Source organism: Microtus ochrogaster, chromosome 7 (assembly GCF_000317375.1).
Source record: "Microtus ochrogaster isolate Prairie Vole_2 chromosome 7, MicOch1.0, whole genome shotgun sequence".
Classification (NCBI taxonomy): domain Eukaryota; kingdom Metazoa; phylum Chordata; class Mammalia; order Rodentia; family Cricetidae; genus Microtus; species Microtus ochrogaster.
Genome location: NC_022014.1, coordinates 50,981,357 through 51,005,061, shown reverse-complemented (window position 1 = coordinate 51,005,061; position 23,705 = coordinate 50,981,357). Strand labels below are relative to the sequence as shown.

At 38.3% G+C, this 23,705-nt stretch overlaps 1 protein-coding gene across 1 annotated transcript in view; it reads right to left on the bottom strand.

The window, feature by feature from the left end:
• Window positions 1-14,731, bottom strand: part of Sgcd (sarcoglycan delta) — a 542,538-nt gene extending 527,807 nt beyond the window's left edge. Inside the window, exon 1 of the mRNA XM_026780496.1 lies at window positions 14,674-14,731. The gene's annotated coding sequence lies outside the window, so the exon portion shown is untranslated. The remainder of the gene's footprint in view (window positions 1-14,673) is intronic.
• Window positions 14,732-23,705: the final 8,974 nt, after the last annotated feature.

Here is a 23,705-nt window from a genome sequence, read left to right as displayed (position 1 = left end):
AGTGGTTGGGGTTTAAACATCTTCTGCCCAAGCTGCTTTTGAGCACTCTTGATGTGTCTCATTCATCTTGCCCTAGAATAAAACAATCCTGAAACTTTTATTCATGTAAGCATACATATTCTTACATGTAGTAAATCTTTAGACATGTTTTAGGCAAAAACATTTCAAGCATTCAGAATCCTTGGCAATAAGCATGCCCTATGGAATGAGTAATGATTTCTACTTTGTGTATTTGTCTCCAAAGGTGAAGGTAAACATTTCTACATAAGAATAAGGTACTACTGGCTACTGGGAAAACCAAGGGTTCTACCAAAAATGCTTATGTTCACCAGGTATGGTGGGATGCAACTAATATTGCCATTACTAGTAGTGTTTAAAGCAGGAGGAGTTCAAGCTTGTGGCCAGTCTGAGCTACATACTCAGCAAGACTGTCACAAAACCAAAAGAAACTAATCCAAAAAAAAAAAAAAAAGAATGAATGTCTGCACCGTAGCTTTGCTGTAACTCATCAGGCTGTGAGCTAAAAGTAGGATTTGGTTGTTTCCAAACACTAGATCCAGTCACACTAAAAGATAAAACTCCTAGTGCTTTGCCCAGTTCACATTCTGGAAACATGGGATAATGGGCATCAAGTTTCAAAACAGTGATTTTAGACCATATTTTAAAAAAGAAGATATATCCTAATAAGAAACTATGATTTGCTGGGAACATACTATTATCAGTTAACTACTGGGAGGCAGGCAGCAAGGTTGGATAATTAGGCACAAATTTTAAACTCAGCCAAGCTATATAAAAGTCATCAGTTTCTGATTGTGAAAATAGCGAACAGTCTTGCCTCCTTGAGTTCTTAAGACACATATAACAGAAGGCCTAGTGTTTGTCATAAAATCAAAATGCAGGATATATTATTAATATTATCATTGCTTGACTAAAACACATACGTTATGTATACCTAATCACAATTCATTTATTCTTGATTAATCACTGTTTCTCTGCATTTATGAAAAGCAGCAGTGCACACATCTGTCAGGCATGGTTCTCGGTCATGTAGGAGGAGGACAGCTGCTGTTGCACAATTTTGACCATATTGCACAAGTTGATTTTATAAAACTGGCCTGAAGAGACAGATATGGAGAAAACCCTGTTGGTCTCTGTGAGCAGCTGGCATGGAGGATCAGTTTTTTGGAATCTCCCAGATCTAATAGCCTCTGTTCCTGAATAAATGGCTCTAAAGTTACTCAAGGACAGTAAAATTAATGAAAGAATATGCAAGTGCTTTGTATGTTTTGATATATTTTTGATGAAAATTTTCAGTAAAGCAAAGCAAGTTCAAGGTCACTGAGCAGTCTGCTCACAGCCTGCACAGTACAGAAGCTGCAGGAAGCATAAGGAAATAAAACATTCAATCCTTTAAGAGAGGGATTTTAGGAGAGTTCCCTTCATTAAAGAATGCCTGTAATGTTTATTTATTCTCTTGACGACTCGATTTCTAATTACTTTCCCCCATAGAGATAGTAGAAGAGGAATGTAAATGCAGTTTTCAAAAAACAGTATAAAACCAAGGTCCACATTAAAAAAACCCATCACAACCTGGATGCTCACATACCCTCAACCAAAGGAAGAGAACTTTCTCTTTTGTCAGAAATTAATATTTTAGTCACTTTACAACAGTGTCCTGAAGCCGTTATTTATACATGACTTTGTGATAGTTTTGAGCCATTCTATTTCATAAAGATAATAGAAAAGAATTTCCAAGCAGGATAGCCAGCTGTAGTTTGAAATATTTGAACATGACCTCTGAGCACGTTACCTTGGAAAAGTGAAATGGCATGAATACAGGTTGCATTGGGTTTTCTGCCAAATTACATTTAATATCATTGGGAAAATGGGCATTATTGCATTTCCCTTCTCATTTCTGTAATAAAAACCCATCAAGATCATTCACTAAGCAATTCATTTAGGAAGCGGGGAAGGTGGCCTGTGATGGAGTTTTGGTGAAGGAAGGAGGAGCAGAAGCTGACCCAGTGATTCTCCAACTTGGCCAAGGATATCTGCAAACTGAATAGATCTGCTTTTTAACAAATTGTAAAATCATAAGCCGTTCTCCAAATGAGTCCTATCCAATAGAAATATAATGTATTACAGCTACATATTATTGATATTCTAGCATTCACATTAAAACTAAAACTAACAGGTAAAATTTCAAAGTATGTTGACATAAGATCTCAAAACATCACCATTTTGATACATAATCAATATTTTAAAATATTATAAGTGAATCATATAGTACATGAATGATATGTAAATAAAACTCAAAATTAGTGGCAATGCTTTAGGTTAGTTCTGCCATTCTAAAGCTCTTAAATTAACTGTAAACTTATGTTTCATCTTAATTTGGACTGGGCACATCGCTTCCAAATGTCCAGTATTCACATGTGGCCAGTGGCCATTTACCAGACTTAAGTGGTTAATGTATAGGATTGTGAGTCCTGTGAAGGAATCCGTCATGGGAATTTCATGTTTTCTCTTTAGCATTTCCTTTTAGCCCACAGTATCCTCAGTGAACAACCCTTGAAAATTTCAGGAATTTAGCCCTTCCTTCCTCACACACATTCCCCATTGATAAAGAACTACTGAAGGTCAGTATAATAAAGTGGTTTGATTAAAGATCATGTTAAAAGATGATTTCAAATAATCTCAAGTTTCGCTTTGTTTCAACTCACAATTACTCAGCATGATAAAGGGAATACATTAATAATCTCAATTCCATACAGTTGCCATTGACAAATGAGTAGTTTTGTTTTTACCAATGAAGTCAAGACAAGCATTTCCTTTGATCTTGGCCCACGAACTGCAAATTTTCCCCATTCTTCTTCACTTGTTCTGTTCATGAATATTAATGTCCAAACAGAAAGGATATGGAAGACTGGAGGCCTTTCTTAGAGACTGAAGGAAGAAGGATTTAAGCGGGTCTAGACTCTTCTTTAGCAGACCAAAAAAAAAAAATGTAGTTAAGACAGAAATAAATATAGAGGATTTGGGTTGTGTAGAATCTCAAAAATTTCTTGCAGTGGAGAAAGCAGAAGTCCTATTCTAGATAAATGTAAGTGTGAGCCACACTAATTCTTCTATGATGCCATTTGATTTTCCTCAAAGTTTTGGTAAGATCCCTTGAAGTTCAGAATTTGTCAACGTCTAGGCTAGTGCTCTCGACCTTCCTAATGTTGCTATTACAATTCTTCATGATATGGAGACCCCCAACCACAAGTTTATTTGTGTTGCTACTTCGTAACTATAATTTTACTACTGTCATGAATCATGAATCCTAATCTAAATATTTTTGGAGACAGAGGTTTGCCAAAGGTGAAAACCCACAGGTTGAAAACCATTCCTTTAGTCTTAAATGAAATGGACTACAAATATGACTTTTGAGCCTGCTCTTTGTTTTTAACACACACACACACCAAAATAAACAAAATAAAAAACCAAATATCCAAAATGAGTCTTTCAGGAAAACTAGTAAATAATTAATATCCTACCTTTCAGAAAGCAAAAGAAGTTCATTATAAGATCAGCAAGCTCGTTGCATAGCACTCTCTCCCCTTTAGGCCAGGTTTTGATGTCTTAAAGAAAATACTGGTCCAAGATCACCACAGAGAAGTCCTAGAGTTACACCATGAAATCTTATGTCCTTATAATTTTGCAGTTCCTTAAAACAGGAAGTGTCGATTCAATGTCAGTGAATGAATATTTATGAAGCTCTTCTACATTATGTATGGAAAGAATGAATGTTTCACCAAGGGCTGGTGATAAGCCAGAGTGACTCAGATTGTTTATCTAAGTCTACTATGAAAGACTATAAATGAACTCTATCCACACTTCCATTATAAGCAGCTTTGGATGAAGATCTTTGAGTTGGCTAGGTTGGATGGGAGCTTCTTTCTAAATGACAGATTCTCTCTAAAAAAAAAAAAAAAATAAAAAAAAAAAAAAAAAAAAAAAACCAATTATGGATTTCAGGGAGTCGACATTCATCTTCTTTTAGTTGAAGTTTCTGTTCTACCCGGTCCCACAGCCATTCAGTTCCAAATAAACACAAAGAGGCTTATATTAATTATAACTGTCTGGCCTATTGTTCAGACAATTCTTATCTATGTGTAGTCATGTGACTTGGTACCTTTTCTCAGTGAGGCATTCTCAACTTGCTTCCTCTGCTTCTGGAAAATGACTGTATCTCCGTCTTTCTTCTTCCTAGAATTCTCCTAGTCTGATTGCCCCTCCTATACTTCCTGCCTAACTATTGACCAATCAGCATTTTATTAAACCAATTCAAGTGACAAATCTTCACAGTGTACAAGAGCATTAACCCTTAATAGACAGACATTTTGTTGCTGTTTGAGAGGTGTTCCGACTTACAATATATATCCCTGGCTGCCCTGGAACTCCCTGTGTAGACCAAGCTGCCCTCTGCTTCCCACATGCTAGGATTAAAGGTGTACACTACCATACCTAGCTTGGACAGACATTTTAAAACTCACTAGCATAGATAGAATCTCCAAACTTACTTGAAAGCTAGGTGAGCTGAAATGGTTCTTGGTTTCCAGGTATTTTACATAGGGTCTATCTAGTAACAGAAGACAAAGATAGAGGATCATGGACTTTAATCAACCTAAGTGTCACTATTTCCTTCTCTTCTCCACCGCACATTTAGAAGAAGTAGAAGGACACCTTCTCCTGGAAACCTTCCCTTTTATTTTATTCAAAAGCGGGTTTGGCATTAAGATAAAAGGCTTATGAAAGATCTAAGGCAGCAGCTTCAGTCATTCAACCCAGCAGTCCTTCCCCATGAATTCTATTTCCTCTGACTGTAGCTGCATTCAAAGAAGGTAGAGTTTCTCCTAGCTATTTATCAGACAACTTGCAAATTGCCACATCAACAGATTTTTGCAAGAGATTTCAGATTTTCCCTTGCAGCTATTCATTTGCTGATATTTCTCCTCCCCCTTTCTCATCTCTGATTTGGTCTCTGCTTTATAAAGGCAGCCAGTAACATCTGAAAGCTAAGCTGTTGATTCAACAAACATCATGAGGATTAAGGATGTGACAGTCTTATGCTCAGACAACTTGCTTCCTAGTGGTGCTCAGAAACAGGAAAGGGACTGTAAACAATATTTGTTTAATGTGCTTATTGCTGTTTTTGATGATTACCATGGAAACATAAGTGAGAGAAAACCAGATGTTAAGAGCATCAACCATCAAGAAAATCTTCATGAGACATTTGTATTCTTTTAGAGGCAAAGTGAGTCCCAAACTGGCAATCAAGAGAATAACATCCATCTTTCCTACATTGGGCCTGGACATTTCTCAATAAATTCATGGAATCGAAAGTCAGTCTTTCACTCTGGATTTACTAATTCAGAGGAGCGCAGACTCGAAGAAGTTACTTGTGAACTGGAAGGCAGAACCTGAAGAATAAATAATTACAAAGGTGTAGTTTTATTACTCTGTAGGACTAACTGGTTTCATCTCTGATTCAAATTTATTTTAAAATCTTTTATAGACTGTCTATTCTTTTAAGCATTCTACCATCCAAGTATGTACCTTCTTATTGTTCTCATTAAACAATGAATTACATCAAAACCTTGACATATATTTGTTATGTATTTGTAGGAAGTTATTGAATGTACTTTGCACACTAAACTTAACAAAGCCATATTTTAACAATGAGTTCAGCAAGAAATTAGGGTAGAGTTCTTCTTTCCCATATTTTACCTAAGAGAATATATTTGTTCACCAAAACTAAAATAGTAAGTTACAAACAGATCAGTCTGCCTTCCTGCATGGTCTTATTCAATCACTAGGAATGTTTCATTGAGTGTGTGGATATCTCTCTTTAGTAATTAACTTAGTCATTTTTCTCTGTTGGCTGTTGAACTCCATAATTTATGTTTTAAAGAATATGTATCATTTGTGACAATTAAATTTAAGGTCTTGGCTTCCTTGCATAATCTGGTTCATCTCCAAGCTTTATTTAGTTTTTCTGAGATTACAGGTATCTTTTAAAGAAATATATGTTATGTGTTAATTCATTGTCTTACCTCATTCACCGGAGGGGAAAATGATCACATTTCCCTTTCTTAGAGGACCCTTAGACTTCCCATTGCCTTTTCTCTCCTCCCCATCTAGAGTCACGTGCTAGCTGGACCCTTGCCTTCAGTGTCAAGGTTTATAACATTTGGTTAACTTCCTTGTGTGAGCTTTATAGGTTGATTCTAAAGGTAAGAAGGAGAGTTTATTATGATGATATAAATGTTCAATAAATGTTCATTGGAGAGCCAGGTAGTACACTAGGATGACAATTATTTATTATTTGCCATGTCCTAATGTTAAACTCAACTCATGGTGGTCAAATGAATATTTTTCCAGACATACACACACACACACACACACACACACACACACACACAATTTTCCACAAAATCAGGGTAAATTCTGTCTAACTTTTTATTTGGGTCATGATTTCCTTATACATATTTTGCTCTTCAGGCACCGTTTATAATTGTCTATTGAACACAGATAACACAAAAGGTATATCAGCCCACTACCCAAACAGACCATAATCTATTCTAATTTTGGCTGGAACATATGATTCTTGGAGTTTGTGAACCAATTTTAACCACTTGAACCTCCTGTCTAATTGTAATTGATTGGCCTGATAGAAATGAAGGTCTTCTTAAGAGACACTTGAGTCTCTCAATCTGACTATTGAAACAATGGACTCTAAGGAAGTGGAAATTTCTCCCAAGAATCTCACGCTGCAAGAAGGAAAAGGCACCAGGCAGAAAAGGAACTTGTCTCCCAGAGGGAGATTTCCCAGTCTTAGCAACTTGCCAGATGAGCTTTACTGAGTCAGACCAAAGTCCAGACAATGATGGGTTTATGCAGACAGGACCACACTTTGACTAGTACTGCTCAGATATGCAAATCCTTGGACCTCCTGTTTATACTTCAGTCTCACTGCAAAATTTGAAAGATGGACATGGGGGCATTTATTAATTATCGTTGCCCCTTTATTCAATGTTTCTGGCTTTCTCTTTTTAATTTGATTCTTTTAATTGGCTTATTAAAATGGATGACTAGACCTAATTTGGGACAGAGGCTGTGTGACCTCTGCCCAAGTTCTGTAACATTTTCTGAAATATCTTCTCAAACTTTTGGTAGGAGATTTTCATGAGCTGAATGATTTTGCAGTTTCTTTAAGAAATGTTTGTTGAATTACTTTCTTACTATACAGAGTGTGTTCTGAAAGAACTGTGGGAAGGCTAAATATCTTGATGCATCAACATGTCTTCATGTTATTCTTATTTGGAGTATGACTTAAAAACAACTTCTGGAATCCAAGTATTTTTTTTCCCTCAGAAATTTTGAGATACTGCTTTCCTACACTTCCTGCTGCGTGGCTGATGAAAAGTTTGATACCAGTTACAAGATCATTTCTTTGTGTGTGAAGCATTTTCTCCCCACCCGAGAGAGACTTTCAATGCCTTTTCTTTGGAGTTTTGAAATTAAACAGGGTACAATGGGAACATCTATTTCTCACTTATATGATGTGGCTCTGGATGTATAAATTAAATCCATTGTCTACGCTCAGCTTGAATATTAATCTAAGGTTTCTTTGATGACCCTTCTCCCCAGTCTGTCTGGGGCAATTAGAGGTTCTTAGGGTGAGAGGAAAAGCTACTGCATGCATCTGCTAGTTTGGCTACTTTATTATTACCAATTTTTTTTCTTTTTCCTGTATTCCAGGAAATTATATTTAATTTGTAAGCCTTTCAATAAGAAACCCATGTTTAATATACAATAGATCTTATTGTTCTCTAACATGTTATCCCATACTGTTGTGTCTTAATGTTTAAGGGACATAATTATCTTTTTAGTATCATTGAGGTCTGTGATAAGAAGGTTCTTAATTACTCTTCAATACATCATAGTAGTCACTTTTTAAATTTTTATTTTTATTTTGTGTGTCTCAATGTTGTTTGTGTGTGTGTGTGTGTGTGTGTGTGTGTGTGTGTGTGTGTGTGTGTGTATGTGTGTGTGTATCTATATACCACTTGCATGCCTGGTACCTGTGAAGACCAGAAGAGGATTAACCTGGCATTAGAATTAAAAACCACTAAAACACTATCTTATGTTTTGGAGTGTATTATAAAAGCTTCGTATCATATAAAGTAGTTATTTTATGGGGCTGAGGAGATGTCTTAGCCATTAAGTTGGCTGGACATCCTTACAGAGAATGTGAGTTTGGTTCCCAGCACTGATATAGATCACAACTGTCTTTAACTCTAGTTGAAGAGGGTCCGGTGCTCCTGGCCTCCCCTGGTACCACATATCTACATACAGAAATACATATTTACACATAATTTAAAATAATAACAATAAATCTTTAAAAATAGTTTATGTGCTTTTTATCTGGCATAAGAATGTAACATCTTTAAATAGTCAAATAGTATTACATATAGTGAGAAGTTTAGACTATGAAAACTACAAAAGAATGAAGAGTTACCAAATTAATAAATGCATGACTGTCATTCTAGGTCATGATTCTATGAGTATATGACAGGTACTGAAATTATTTCTTTTTATGGTATCATCAATCACATGTGACTGCACTGAGACCAGTAAATATGCATCAAATGTAACCTTCTTTCTTATCAGGTCTGGTTTTCCTCCAGGCATATGGCTATTATGACTATTATGGTTCTCTGTTTTTTTTTTTTTTCTTCATAGACACAATGGAGCTAGAACATTGGCTGGTGCTCATTTGTGGGGAAGAGCTAATTTGTCAGCATAATTATAATGAATCCTCTTCAAAAGAAAGATGTTAGGTATGAAGGTAAGACAATTGGCAATACTCCATGGAGTCTAGAAGGCCTCTAGTGACCTGGATCCATAAGGACAAGGACTTAGAGTCTGTTGCTGTAGTTGAGGTAGATGCTACAGGGAAAAGAACCATCTGGGATAAAGAAGAGACAAAACTAAAGGACCCCTTCCAGTTGCCTGCAATTTCTGTAGTTGCCTCAAGGGCTCCAAATTTAACGAGTCATCACAAACACTAGGTGAACTTTCAGGGCTCAAACTCTGAGTCTTCCATATTCTTATAAATGATTATTCACCCAGACTCCTGCAAGTAACTGAAAAGTAACTTTGGTTCATCCATGTTGGACTCTGGTTTTATGGTTATTTTTGTCTGTCATAATTTCTCCCTCTGAAATGAGTTTATGACTGCTCACCTCTTCCCAGAAAAAAAAAAAAACAAACCTAAGTGTCACATAACAGCATTAATAAGACGCAAATTCAGAGAGTTGAAATTTTCAACCTGTATTCCCTTGGCTTTGTGGGATTGCAACTGGAACATAAAATGGTTGTTTGAAGGCAAGAGAGAAAGATTTAACTTGTAAATAAGATCTAAATCTGTACAAGATTCTGAATGCAGCAACAGCACACATTTTGTTAAGTTTCAAAGGCCTTGAGTAAAATTTAGCAGGAGTAAACAGACAGGCAGCAAGAGACACGCTCAAGGGGAAAACCACAAATCTCTCCTCCAGTAACTGTCAAAGGAGACTCTTCTGAAAACAGCGGAGTGAAACAAAACAAGAAAAGGAAATAAAGGAAAAAGTGAAGGTAAAATCGGTGCTTTCCCATTGAGACACCGAATCAGAGAGCACGAGAGCAGGGACTCTACAGGCCCCAGTGACTGTTAAACACACCTAGGGACAGAGTGTGCCCTGCTTGGTGCCTGTTAAAGAACCAATTTAGAGGTCAGGTCGGAGAACCTTGTACTGCAGCAGAAGGTTTTTGAAAAGCTCTGATTTCCTTCAATTTCCTCATTGGCAAAATAGGGATAGCCTTGTAAGTGATGTGGTTGAGAACGGAAAGAAGGTGAAGTTAGGTTATTTCTAGACTACAAAGATGTAGACACGAAGTGATGATCTCCTGCAGACATTCTGATGACATGATAAAGAAATCATGGTACAGAATAATTGCTAGCATTCCGTGTGGAGTTTTCTGGAGAGTTCACATGGAAGTCCTTTAAGATTTTATTTTTGTTTTTAATTGTGTATATGTGCGGACATGTGCATGAATGCAGGTATGCCTGGAGGGAAGAAGAGGGCATCAGATACATTGGAGCCAGAGTTAGCAAGTTGTTGTAAGCTGTATGACATGGGTCTTAGGAACAAAACTCGGGTCCTCTAGTACTTTATGCTGGTCATCTCTCTAGACCCCATGTAGAAGTTCTTTAGCTTCATCTGTGTGAAATTTCAAATGGCATGTGTAAATTTGCCTTTATATGGTTATCATATATATATATATATATATATATATATATGATGTATGTTCCTGTATCACCATTAACTACCAATTCACTTGATATTGAAAGAAATTGTAGTATATGCTGAAGTCTAACAGGCATGTCCAGTGTTTTTGACATTGCAACACAATGTCATTTACAAAGCATACACATAAAAACTGCACAATCAAGTTACAAAAAAACATACACACACACAAATATCACAATATCGTCATAATATTTTAAGTTATAATTGCACTGGGCCACAGTCACAATTATTCCCAGCTACATCAAGTACATCTAGATAGCAGGCTTTGGGTTTGATAAGCCTTCAGGGCTTCCTCGGTTTTATCTGACTTAAGAATATATTTTATAGAGGGAACTATGGGACACAACAGAAAGAGTAGGTGTTATATAGATACACTAGGATAAGCTGGAGCCCAGATCCTGGTTTCTCATAGGTGTTTGGTATATGTCACTCAGGCACAGAGCCAAGAAAACAGCTATAGAAAGCAGCATTGTGGGTTACCCGTCCTGGTTCTTCTGTTTGATTTGCCCTCCATATTTAACACATTTAATAATAGCAAAGTGTGTGAAACTTCAGTGTGTGGTGCACTACATGAAGAACTCTGTGAAAACCATAGAAACTATGAGTGAAAGGTGGTCACAACACTTGGTAAGATGGACACCATTCTGCTGCATTGCAGAGGAGAACAAAATATTAAGAGCTACCATTTCTACATGCTGGGGAAATAACTGTCACACACACACACACACACACACACACACACACACACACACACACACACCACTCTTCTGAGTCGGTCACAGAATGATGACTGACAGAAACAATAACAAAACCCATCCCCAAAGGCAGCTTTTCATTTTGCTTTTGATACTCTTGGAGGTACACAGAGCCTTTCTACCAAGGGAGCAGGTTGGGAATAGACTAATTAATTTGTCAATATCACGCTCTGTTAGCTTGCACACATTTGCAATTTTTTCTGGCTTTTAAATGATACCCTGGGACTCAAAACTTTGAAAGCCCAGCTAAAATAAAGAAGGATGCCGAAGTCACATGAAAAACAGTTATGACAGTGAGACACACTGTGGAGGTTCACAAAGGAATTCAGCTCTTCAGCATCCCAAGACAATTAACCTTGCTGGGATACGTTAAACATGCTAAGCAGTTCCAGGCTCCCTTCAGTCCCTCTGGACAGATAAAGTGTGACAGTCACGTTTAATGACAATATTTTCTCTCAACATCATTTCCGACATATTAATTAAACTTTTTTTTCTCCCCTTTGGCTAAGGTGTCCACTTCATTTAAAGTTCCAAATTCTTACAATGAAATGAATACCATGTTTAGAAAATATTGCTCTGCTATCAGTTGAAATGGAGTGAATTGCATACCTGCAAACAGGGGTTCAGAGACACCCCATAATTACATCAGGGAGTTATGGTATTCTTTTACATAGGATCGTTACTGTTTACATGTAGAAAGATGGGGCACAGCAGCCTCATGCCAAGGCTATCCATACAGTGGCCCTGACCCTGCCATGGTTTCTGGAAACAGTTTGCATAATGGTCCATGATCAAAAAAGATTGTTCAGAAACCCACACTTTCTCAATCAATGAGCCTCCAAAACTTTTCATGTCCCCCCAAGTTAGTAATAGAATATATAATTCATTCATTCATTGACCACTTTCCCTCACTGGCCAATCTAGAAGCATCTGCTGGAGAACTGTTCCTGCACATCTAATCTGGAATGAGGGTTGGTTAAGCCAGAATGGAGGTCATAAGACTGGACACTTGAGCTCAGTGTGTGAAAAATCACTGAGCGCTGGCACATGTTAGTCTAATTTTCTAATAGGTGCGGTCGTGGGCGCGCACGTGTGTGTGTGTGTGTGTGTGTGTGTGTGTGTGTGTGTGTGTGTGTGTGTATGACAGGAATGGTGACACCTATCTCAGAGGACAAGCAGTTTCAGTTTTACTCTCTTAGGGAGGGGTGCGGGTTGCGGGGTCTCACGGTGCAGTCCAGACTGGCCTCCAAGCTGAGAAGATGATGGTGCTACAAGCTTGTGGAACTCACGTTAAACAGTACAGACTTGAGAGAATTCGATGGCTTTTCTAATGTTCAAGCACAGAAAGTGATTGGCCTTTCACTCTTCTGCTTCTAGAACTGATAATTTATACTGTCCCTCTTCATGGGAAAAGACACTTGAGAACCCTTCCAGTCCAGGAGAGAACATGGTAGATGGATCGCGCCAACATCATCTCACTGTATACTAACACTCTGTTAAAGACATTTTGGGTGTATTTTTTGTCTTCATGTATGTGTGTGTCTGTGTATGTATATGTGTGTGTTCAACTGAATAGATCCCCTTAATTAACATTCACCACACAGCATAAATTCCCCTCATATCCTCGTGAACAAAAGAGCTTATTTTCCATTTACTAGTCTATGGCTGCATAAACCAAGAACATTTTTATAGCTAAGGTCTCTAAAACTTTTCTGAATTTCTCTTTTAAGTGGCTGGCACCTGGAACATAGGCATTGTGAATTAAAGATCAATACTCAAGGAGCTTTCTCTTCCAGCCCCATAAAGAGTCTCATCCAGGAAGCTGGGACAAGCAAAGCAGAGTGTGTTAGCTTTTCTGATAGATCAAGGATGTGTGAGCAAAGAGACATGCAACCATAGTACATGCCTACTATGTAACATGTTTCTGCTCCTGTGAGGACCCCAAAATGAAACATTACATATGTGTATCTCCTTTCCCATCATTAAATTAACAAGTTGGCCCTTGTAATCTTGCTAATAGAGTGTGAGTTACAAATTAGTATTTAATGTTGAATTGTTTTAAAGCTGTCCTTTGGTCTAAAAGAAAAAAGAATTGTATATATAAACAAAGAAGATTCTGAAAAGGGAATGATTTCTTCCCTCACTCCCTGGGCTCTCAGAGGTATTGTGGTTTTTAGAGGTATATGAGTCATGTGACTATCAGAGACCTCGCATGTCTTTGCCAGCATCAGGAAACAGCGGGTAGCAAGAAACTGTGCTTCATTTTCAAAGGACAACTCACTCGCATGCTGAAAGCAAGCACCACACTTATTCCAATAGGGAGAAACACAGGTGACAGGATGTCAGTGGTTGTAGCAAGTTTGATTCTTACCAGGTCAACTCCATTATCTCTCCTGAATACATGGCCTAAGGGAGTCTCACGGTGCGACAAGAAGGGGCCCAACCCCTCATCTAACCCGGCTTGTTCTCCTATCCCCCATAACCCTCTGCATCATAAGATATTGTTGCTGGTTCTTATTTTGTTTTGTAGCTCTACCCTCTTTTTTTCTGAGACTCAAAGGAGAGTGATTAAGCTTCCAATAGAATTTTCTAAGACATTTTACAATGTCCCTTAGATATGCTGTGTGCTCCTCTTAAACCATTTCCACAGGTACAAATGTGACTCCACTGATCTATACAAATGAACATATCAACTGGAATTTTAATAAGGCTAGAATAGAGTCTGGTCCCTGAACGCCTCATCCATAGGAAACATTCTGGGAACAAAAGTCTCTATCCCACATGGTTGCCGTGAGATATAGAGAAATTTTTGCAAATGTCAGAACACAACATCTGATTTACCATAAGTACTTATAAATGATCATTCCAGTCATTCTTTCTCTGTCTATCCTTTCTTGGCCTCCTCCATATGTAGAAACACAAACATCCAACAAGTTATTTGTATAGTAAATATGTTTACATAAAAGCATATGCACATGCACCTGTTGCTGATTGCTCTTTAATTACTTTAAGCATGATATTTATCATTTTAAAAGCCATGTGATTCCTTTGACTTAAACTTAGAGTCTTCCCCAGCATAGACATATATCCAAAAGAAATACAGTGCTGCTCTTAAGAAAGCAGAAAACTCTATCAATAGCTTTCCATAGTAACAAAAAATAAGAATAAAAGCATGTATAACACAGAACAATCTAGTTACTCATCTTTATATCTGCATCTTTTATGGCATAGACATCTACAACAATTTCTCTTTTCTTTCTGTTGGAGACCAGCCCAGTTCTCTTTGTCATACTGCCCTCTGTCCATCTGATCCTTGTTAGAATGGTGTAGCTTTCAACCGGTTTCTCCTGTTGTACCAAGTCTATCTCAACGCATTAAACTTATAGCGAAAGAAAAGAAATTCCTTAAAAGGCAAAAGACACAGAGAAAAGCAATGGCAGTTGGGGATAAGGCAATAAAAGCTTTTAAATGTACCATATTTACCTTAAAAATTAAGAAGTTAAACTGCATATCCATACCTTTTTAATCTTAATCTTCTTGAATCTTAGATACAAATGTCAGGGCAACATTGGGATTGAAGTTCTCAGGTCCCCACCACAGCGACAGTCTTCTTAACTTCCACACGGTTTCCAGAGCAGCTGTCTCCAAGTTCCTAAGGACGGAGGGTTCTTCTAAGTCTACAAAATCAGAAGAGAAAGATTTGCAAACTCAAAACAGAAATCAACAGAGTTACACAAAATCCAAAACTAGGAGTTACACATAAGTCACATAAATAGCAGTTAGGAGTTCAGCACTGAGTGATTAAAAAAATCATTCCAAACACAAACGCACATGCATACCACTCCATAGGCACCATCACCCTTCACCATGCACCAGCACCATGAGCTTTACCATTATTATGACCACTCCCACCACTGTCACCACAAGCAGCACCGGTACCGGCACCACAGTTACCACTGACGTCACCACTACTATCAATAAGTAATTATAGTAGTACACCGGAAAAGACTTTTCTTGGACACAATAATATCCATTTGCTCATTTATTTGTAGAGGGAAAACTAGGGTTGGAGAGAAGTGATTCTGTAGGATGAGTTGGTTTGGAATGAATGAATGGAAAAATGAATGAATGAATGCCTCTTTGGCAAAGAGTATGTACTTATTCCTGATCTCTATCTACTTTCCTCTTTTGTATCTAAGATACCGAAGCTACCTGTTACCACCACTGGCCATTTCATCATGGGTACCTCCAGTACATCATTTCAGCTTCCTTATTTCTAATATAAAGACACTTTGCTACCCAGTCCAGAGTCTCTTTTCTGTGTACTTTCTCGCTGGGTCCCTCTTCTGCTTCCTTGACTTGAGTTGCCACATTCTAAGACTTGAGATTTGTCTCCAGTCCTAAATAGTCTCCTCAAGTTCAAATTTCTTTGTTGATCAATTAATTATTCAATAACTCTACCTAGAATGTTAGTAGACATATCCTATTAAATGGAGCAAGCATAGGTTATGCATCTATAGCCACCATCAATTCTCTCTTGAAATAAGTAGAACTGGTGTGTCCCCTCATTTATTCATTCTTAGTCAATGGTAAGACTCTTTTCTCCTTTCTTCTTCTCACCTCAACTTTCTACCTGAATTTCTCCATTTTTCTATCTTTGTGTCTGTTTCTCTGTCTCTCCCAGTGTCTCTCTGTGTATCTCCATTTCTGTCTCTGTCTCTATTGCTCTTAGATATACATAATATTCCATGAGAAAATTCTAGTGGTCCTTTCTTCAGAAAAGATATACTCGCTGACTTTGTCCTACCATCTTCTCTGCTACCATCCTGGTTTATAGCATCACGGTGCATCAGACAAAGGCTGCATCAAGAGTCCAAGTAAAAGAACAACACTTCAGTTCTCAAATCTGTCCATTGCCATTCCAAGTCTTTAATGTCCAAAATGATCAGGACTGATGCAGCGGTCGATCCTGTCCGGTCAGCCTATTCTTCTCCTCATGATTTCTTCACACAGACATGCAATCCTCCAGCGTGCCTCTGAATGCTTCTGAACGTTTTCAACTTAACATTAACATTGCTTGTTAACTTTCTGCACTCTTTTTCCTCGGGAATTTGCAGCTTTGCCATGTTGTTACCTCTCCTGTGCCTCTCTTATAAATACCTCATATAAAATCGTCAACTCTTACCACATCTCTCGTACCTCTTTCTGGTTAAACCCAGGGAAGTCTTTGTGTTATATAAAACATTTAGTCACTTACAACTTGGCTGTCCACAACAAAAGAGAGGCTCTATATGTGTAAGGACCACTGGTTCCTTGTAGTATTTCAACCATGTATACTAGAATCCAGCATGTATACTGCAGCATACCTCACACATGCAGTTGGTACTCAGTCTCTGCGTGATTGAATTAACAGTCCTTCTTAAGGCCGTTCAGCCAGTATCTGTACCTGACTTGAACTCTAAGCAATACCTCCAGAAATCCTGAAAATTATGTGACCATAAGAACATAATGACTTCCAGTGTTAAGCTGAGAAAATGACTTTAAGTGGCCTGCCATGTGACACAGATATTTTCTATAAATATCTATAGATGGTATAAATGAAAATTCTAAGTACCTACTTCTTAGAAATGAAAGAGCTTATGTTACATATACATAGATGCCCCTGCTCCTGCTATGAACTTTATTTAGTCTTTTGCATTTTCTCTGCCTTCCTCCCATGCCATCATTTTTATCCTGCCCTGCACTCTTAGTCCTTACCTTCTTGGAGGGGATGTGAGAAAAATGAGTTCATGGCTGCATGAGTAAAAGGGAACTGATATAGAAAGCATAGGCCTGGAGTTCAGAGGACTTGGCATCTAAATCCAATTTGCTCATTAGTTTTCTTCATGTCTGGTGTGGTGTCTTCTCCTTGGGAGTTTCTTTTCTCACAGGGCGAAACCACTTGTCCCCTAACATTTGCAACTGCAAAAATAAAATGATTACCATCCTGCTTTCATAGAAGATTCCTTTCTTTTCAGAAGTCTATGATAAGCTACGATACAGGGTGCAATGCTTAAAAATCCCCTAGCTATGAATGCAGCCTGCCACGCTAGCAAATGGCGTCATATCTCAGTGTCAAAAGGTGAGAAACCTCTGACAGACTTTTAGATGACCACACTACTAATAGCGTCATCTGCTTCTGTGAAATTCTTTAGCTTCTGTAAGTATCAAGACATATAGATTTTTCTAATACATTTTCTTCTGTAAAATGAATCCTTTAAGATGTTTATGATAAAGAAGTGTGACCACAGAGGTAAGCCATTCTTCATTGAGATGATGGATGTCCTCAAGGGGTTTTGTTTCTTTTACCCACAACAATCATATAATCCACATGACATTTCATAACTTCACATACTTCCATTTCTTTTCCCTCCCTTGTGTGGATCTTTTCCATCTTCTGTGGTTCACTATGACTCCAGGCAACTTTCTCTGCACCGCTTCCAGATATGCGGTGTTATCCTGACTGTCCTCGTATTAGGGGCAGTCAGCAGAACTAGATAAAGGGAGTCAACTTTTCCTCTTCATTTCATGTCCTCTGGCTGATACCCAGTAATTTAGGGGTGATCTTGGCCATGGTTTTGTAGGAAGACGATAATCAACTTGTCACAGCTTCAATTATTCCTGCATCCCAAAGCCAAGGGACACAACTTCAGAAAGACAAACAATTCTGTAATTCAGAATAATGATACATATGGAGCTGCTAAAATATGTGCAGACTGCTTTGGGAATCTCAGTCCATCAAACCCAGCTTTGTTTTCCTTGCTCCCAAGTTCTACTAGGAATAGTTTATATAAGAGTAGATACAACATAAAAATATATCACCTGCTTTTCTATCTTAGTAACACCTGAACTAAGAAATAGTTAAGATGTTTCAGAGGAAAGGTAAATGGCAATCCATCCTCCATCAGGTAAGGGCAGGGTTAGAGGTGAACTTACTCAACACACGTCCACTGGACACAGACTGTTTGCTGTGCATTTGATTAAGGGCTGAGAACACAACCGGAACCACTGAAGACTTCCTCATGACATTGTGAATCCTTCACTCCTAATGCTATTCTTTAAGCTTTGTAATAGCCTAACCTCTGCCCAGATGTGCTAAACTCCCCCCCCCCCCCGCAGACTGTCGATTTTCTTATGTGGTAATAAAGCATGTGTGGAATTAAACATCTCAAGTCCTTCTTGATATAGAGGTAATTTTATATGTCCTTTTTTGTTGTTATTTCTTTCCCTCCTACTGTTCTTCATCTCTCCCCACCTTCTCTCTCCTTAACTGAAAACAAATTCTTACTAAGTTGCTCAGGCTAGCTTTGAATTCCCTCTGTAACCTACAAACGTCAAGAACTTGCCATCCTCCTGCCTCTGTCTCCAAGTAGCTAGAATTATAGGACTAGAGGTCTATGCAATCAGACCAGGTAAATTAGCAAACTCTTTAGGAATTTATTTATTTCACTAGTTTGCTCACCAGACCTCACCCAATGCATGCTTTTCTGAGTTTTTGTATAAAAGTAAAAAGCATTCACCATTACAAAAGCATACAAGATATCTCACAGTACAGTAAAATAGTTCTAAGTTTCAGATAGCAACATTTCTAAAATCCATGGAAACTGAAAAGGGGTTAATCTTATCACATGGTAAAATGAACTGAGAAGTATATACTGAAGATATTGACAAAATCATTAATGTCAAGAGAAAAAAAACCAAACTTCTCAATTGCCCTATTTTGCAGGGTGGAAGATTAATCATAGAAGAAAGTGGCATCTTGCCTGGTGAAAACCTTGCACACATCAGAGAACATGTACTTCCTCAAGAGGTATCAATTAGTAACTGCTCTGAGAACAGTGTAAACCACACCTCTTAAATGGCTAGATTGCCTTAAGAAATTATCCCTTGTGAAGAGAAAACACACACAAGCATCAAGTCATGAGTCCAAAGGTACCACGACACGCGTTCTAAAGAGGCGGGTGTCCAGAGAAGTCAGATGAGGAAAAGTAGGACACAGAAGCCTCTGCCTGAGCATGCAATGAAAGCTCAGCTGCTCACTCACTGTGTCCTTCCTCATGATATTCATGTACAATGATTCATCTGCAACACAGAAATCTTAGACATCACCTTAAATGGCTCTTGGTGAAAATCAATTTGTCAATAAAATAGTGAAGCCAAGTGCAGTCTCAGTTCTTTACAGGAGGCTGACGCAGGAGCAACTCAAGTTCAAGCTACTGGGTAAACTGAAACACATAGTTAAGATTCTTTTTCAAACAAGAGACAAAGAAAACCACATCTAGCAAGGAGTAAAGAATGCAAACGCTTCCTCCTAACACTGTTAAGTGGTGGTCAGGATTAGTTGCTGCAAACATAGAGCTCTTACAGGGTAAGTCCAGTTTATTTTCTACCCAAAGGAAGTAAACAGGACATTGTTAATATAAAACATGCGGCTACAACGGGATATGCAAGCCCTGAAAGGTTAGACAGTAGTTTATTAAACCTAAAGAGAATCTTTCTGCAAGGCTTTCAACAAATATTGTGGTACTCTCTGGGCATAAATAACATTTTAATTCTTAAACAGAAATTTTAGGGTGATAGATTATAAAGATTAGAGAATGGCTCAGTGGTAGACTGGACATTTGGAAGAGCCTGGGTTCCGATCCCAACACCAAAACCACACAGCGAGACAGATATGCAAGTAAGCGTGTGTGTGTGCACACACACACAAACACACATACATACCAAAAAAAAACCCCAAAACACAGTAGTATGCGTGGATGCGTGGGTATGTATTTGTTATTGAACTATCAAATACCTGAAGTACTTGAAGCGTGCATTCTTGTTTGTACTTATTTGCATGAGAGGAGTCAGTATGCACTACCATCAATTATGACAATTCGTATTGGTGAACAGACATAAACTAATGAGTGACGCACACAGACCTCACTGACCAATGTCTGAACAACGCTACTTTTTTTCCTTGCTGAGTCATAGCAAACAGGAAGGCAGGCCTGCAGGAAATGAGCTGCCACATGGAAAGGTAGAGTAAAAGTGGAATCTAAAGAAAAGGGTAAAATTACTGTCTAACATCAAGCTAGCACATAAAGCACTGTAGTTCCTTGTGGTCAACAAGTCTCTGAGGCTACAAGTTGTTGAGCTTGTATTTTCTCATACAGTATGTCTAAAACGTCAAGGTAGTGCAGAGAGATCAGGACTCAGTGGTAAAGTAGCATGCACAGAAGGGTGGAGAGTGAGTCTGAACTCGGGACTCTTATGTACCGGTCTCTGCTTCAGTCCCTGTGATATAAGCTTTCCTACTTAGCTCAGCATCCGTCGCTGTATAAGTTGTAAACACACCTTACCAATTTGTTATGTACACTCCCTACACGACTTACAGCCTAATCTTTTTCTTTTCATAACAGCAAATTGTTTATATTCCTCACATACATGCCTCATCTAAAGGTGGAAAAGAAAATCCAATGTTTCTTAGGTGTTCAGAAACATAAACTGGGGGATGCAGACAGGGAGCTTCTAGAAAAAGAAATGAAAATGGCCTATGAGTTCAGCAGTGCTCATCAGAGGATACATGCAAATAAAATTTGAGTTTCAATACTTTGTAACCACTAATATAATAGATTTCAGTAATAATTATCAATGTACGTTCACATCACTAAACAAAGATAAATGGTGGAGTGCTTCTGAAGCCATTGAAAACCCTACCTATGAAGCCAGTGGTGAAACTGGCATTTTAGGATGAAAAGGTTCCAAAGAAAAGTGACCACTCTCTCTCCCCTGGCAAAAATCAGAAAATGACCTTGCTGGAGGCACAGGACTCCAGAAGTGTTCAAACTGAAAATGACTTTAGTTCCACCATGTCAAGAGACTGGAGATGCTAGAAAGGGGGGATGGTTTCCCACTATCTCTTTTCCCCGAAAGAGTACCCCTTTCCAGTAAGTAATTTAGAGGACATGGCAGAAACTGGCAGGCACCTGGATACCTGGAATAAGAACTAGACCTATCGATGGGAAGGGAGGGTAGGTCTTCCCCTTTTCCCATTCCCTAGATCTTAATTAGTTTTCAGGCGTTGGGGCTCAGTTGTATTCTATTCCCAAAGACTACTTCTCTTGTACAGAGGTTCTGCCTTTCTGTTCTTTCTCATAACTCCATGTAATAAAACACTTCTTTCTAAAATTCGTGTTTTGTTGTCTGTGAATTTCATTCTTTGAAGTCATATGAAGCCCAAAGCTACTGGCTTAGGGTGGCTTTCATGACGATAAATTTCCAGGACCCTAGTTCTGTGAGGCCAGCACAACAAGAGCCAAGAAAGGTTTCTTTGCTTGCAAAGACAGGCTTCCATACCACTGTCTAGTGGAAGGCAAACAACCTGAATCCAATTAAGCTACCTGCAATAAATCTCAGTTTACTAGGAGTCCTGGTCACAAGAAACACACTATGTATAAAGCCACAGCAATGGAATAACTTATATCAGCCTGAAGGGCTCTCTGTAGCAGAAACAAGCTCACTGCCTTCTCTAATAAATTACATGGAAAATAATGAACAATGATGGGAAACGTGATATAAAAGATTCGCTGTACCTTAACGCCAATTAGAGATTGTGTGTGTGTGGGGGGGGATGGTACATGTACACAAATTCTTGAGTGTGAATGCAGGTATATATGACATTTCAGAAGACAATCTGGGGCCTTCCTCACCCTCCACCTTGTTTGAGACAAGCTTTCTCTGTTTTTTTGTTTTTCTGCTGCATATGCCATGCTAGATGGCAAATGCAGTTTTTGGATTTCTCCTGTCTCTTTGACCCATTTCCCACAGGAAGCCAGAGAGCTACCACATCCAGCTTTGACATGGATTTTAAGGATCTGAACTCAGATTGTCATGCTTGCTTACTCAGCACCAACTTTTACCCACTGAGCCACCAGACTAAATTTTAATGGACAAACTTTATCTGGATCTTGATTTACAACCAACACATAAGAAAAAAGTACCCCATAATTTGGAAAGTGATTAGATACTTGCTATTAGATAATTACTAATATTGTGTGATAAGAATTTCATTGATATATTTACAAAAAGGAGTTAATGATTTAAAGACAAACGATGAAATACTTAAGGAGGGAGAGATGCTTTAAGAGGAAATTTGGCCCCTAGAGGGCCAGCTGATGCACACAGACGGCTCACAATGACTGACTTTTGCACCAGGTACCCCATTTCCTCTCTCATAGATTTTAATTTCTGTACAATAATGGAGAGCAGCATTTGCTAGGTAGATGTGACTATAGAACCTGCAGGACACAGGAAGCTTACAAGAAGAGTGGTAGCATCTCTCTCTGGCTGGAGTGACATGATAATTTCAATCTTTTAAAATTTGCCATTTTTTACAAATAACTATTTAACATATTTACAAGCAAAGATAAGCAAAATATTATTTTAAAAATTGTTCCACATGACACTATAGATGCTGGTGATATTTTACTCTTTAAACAGTTGAGATAAATATTGCAAAATCACAGGATTGGCACAAAAGTAGGGTTGCTAGAAGACGTTTATTCCTTACATCATTTTTTTCTTTTTTCCTTCTTCTTCCTGTAAAACTTTTAAATAGGTGTCTACTTTCCAAGTGCAAGTATCCTGGGACCCATTATGTATACCAGGTGTCCCTGGACTTACTACAAGCCTGTCTCTTTCTCTTGTGTGATGCCATAGGCTGGGTTCTAATTTTTAGACACAGTATTTTGAGAAAAATAAAGGATAACGGAGTCATGTGACCCCAAAACAGAAGAGAGAACTGTTTAAGGAGATGGAGGGGATGACAAGAAGGGAGGAGAAGAATGGGAGAATAGCAGGGAAGGGGAGGAATGAGAACAAAATAACATGGCATGGTACTTAAAAATAAGAGCAAATGGATAACATTATGGGCAGTGGAAATGCTTCTGCCAGTAAAGTGGCTGCATCACAAGCATGAGGACCTAAGTTTGAATTGCTAGCCCTCACATAAAATGCTGAGTGCAAAGGCATGTGCCTCTAACCCCGGTGCTCGGAGTGTGTGTGGGAGGGAGACCGACAACTCTCTGGAGTTCAATAGTCAGCCATCCTAGAGAGATCAGTGTGCTCCAAGTACAGCGAGGAAAAATACCTATTACTGTCCTCTAATCTTTACAGGTATAGTAGACACACATAGAGTCATAAATATATGTTCATGTACTCATACATGAATACACTCACACAGGCATATGCATATGCACAGAACTTTTAGATTAACCAGAAATTAAAAGGGCATCGGAAGAAAGTTATACTCTATGAAGCAGTAAGTCAAAACTAAAATGTCTGTCCTCATCCATACCTGACAGACATACATTGACCCTTCTCTTTGATATAAACCCAAGAAGCAAAGCACCACAAACTCATTGCAAAGAATCTTTAATTTTGCTACACCAGCAATAAAGGGCCATTGAGTAAAACTCTTCATTGTCAAGAGACTAAATAGCAGGCTTGGTGAAGCCCTGACATTTCA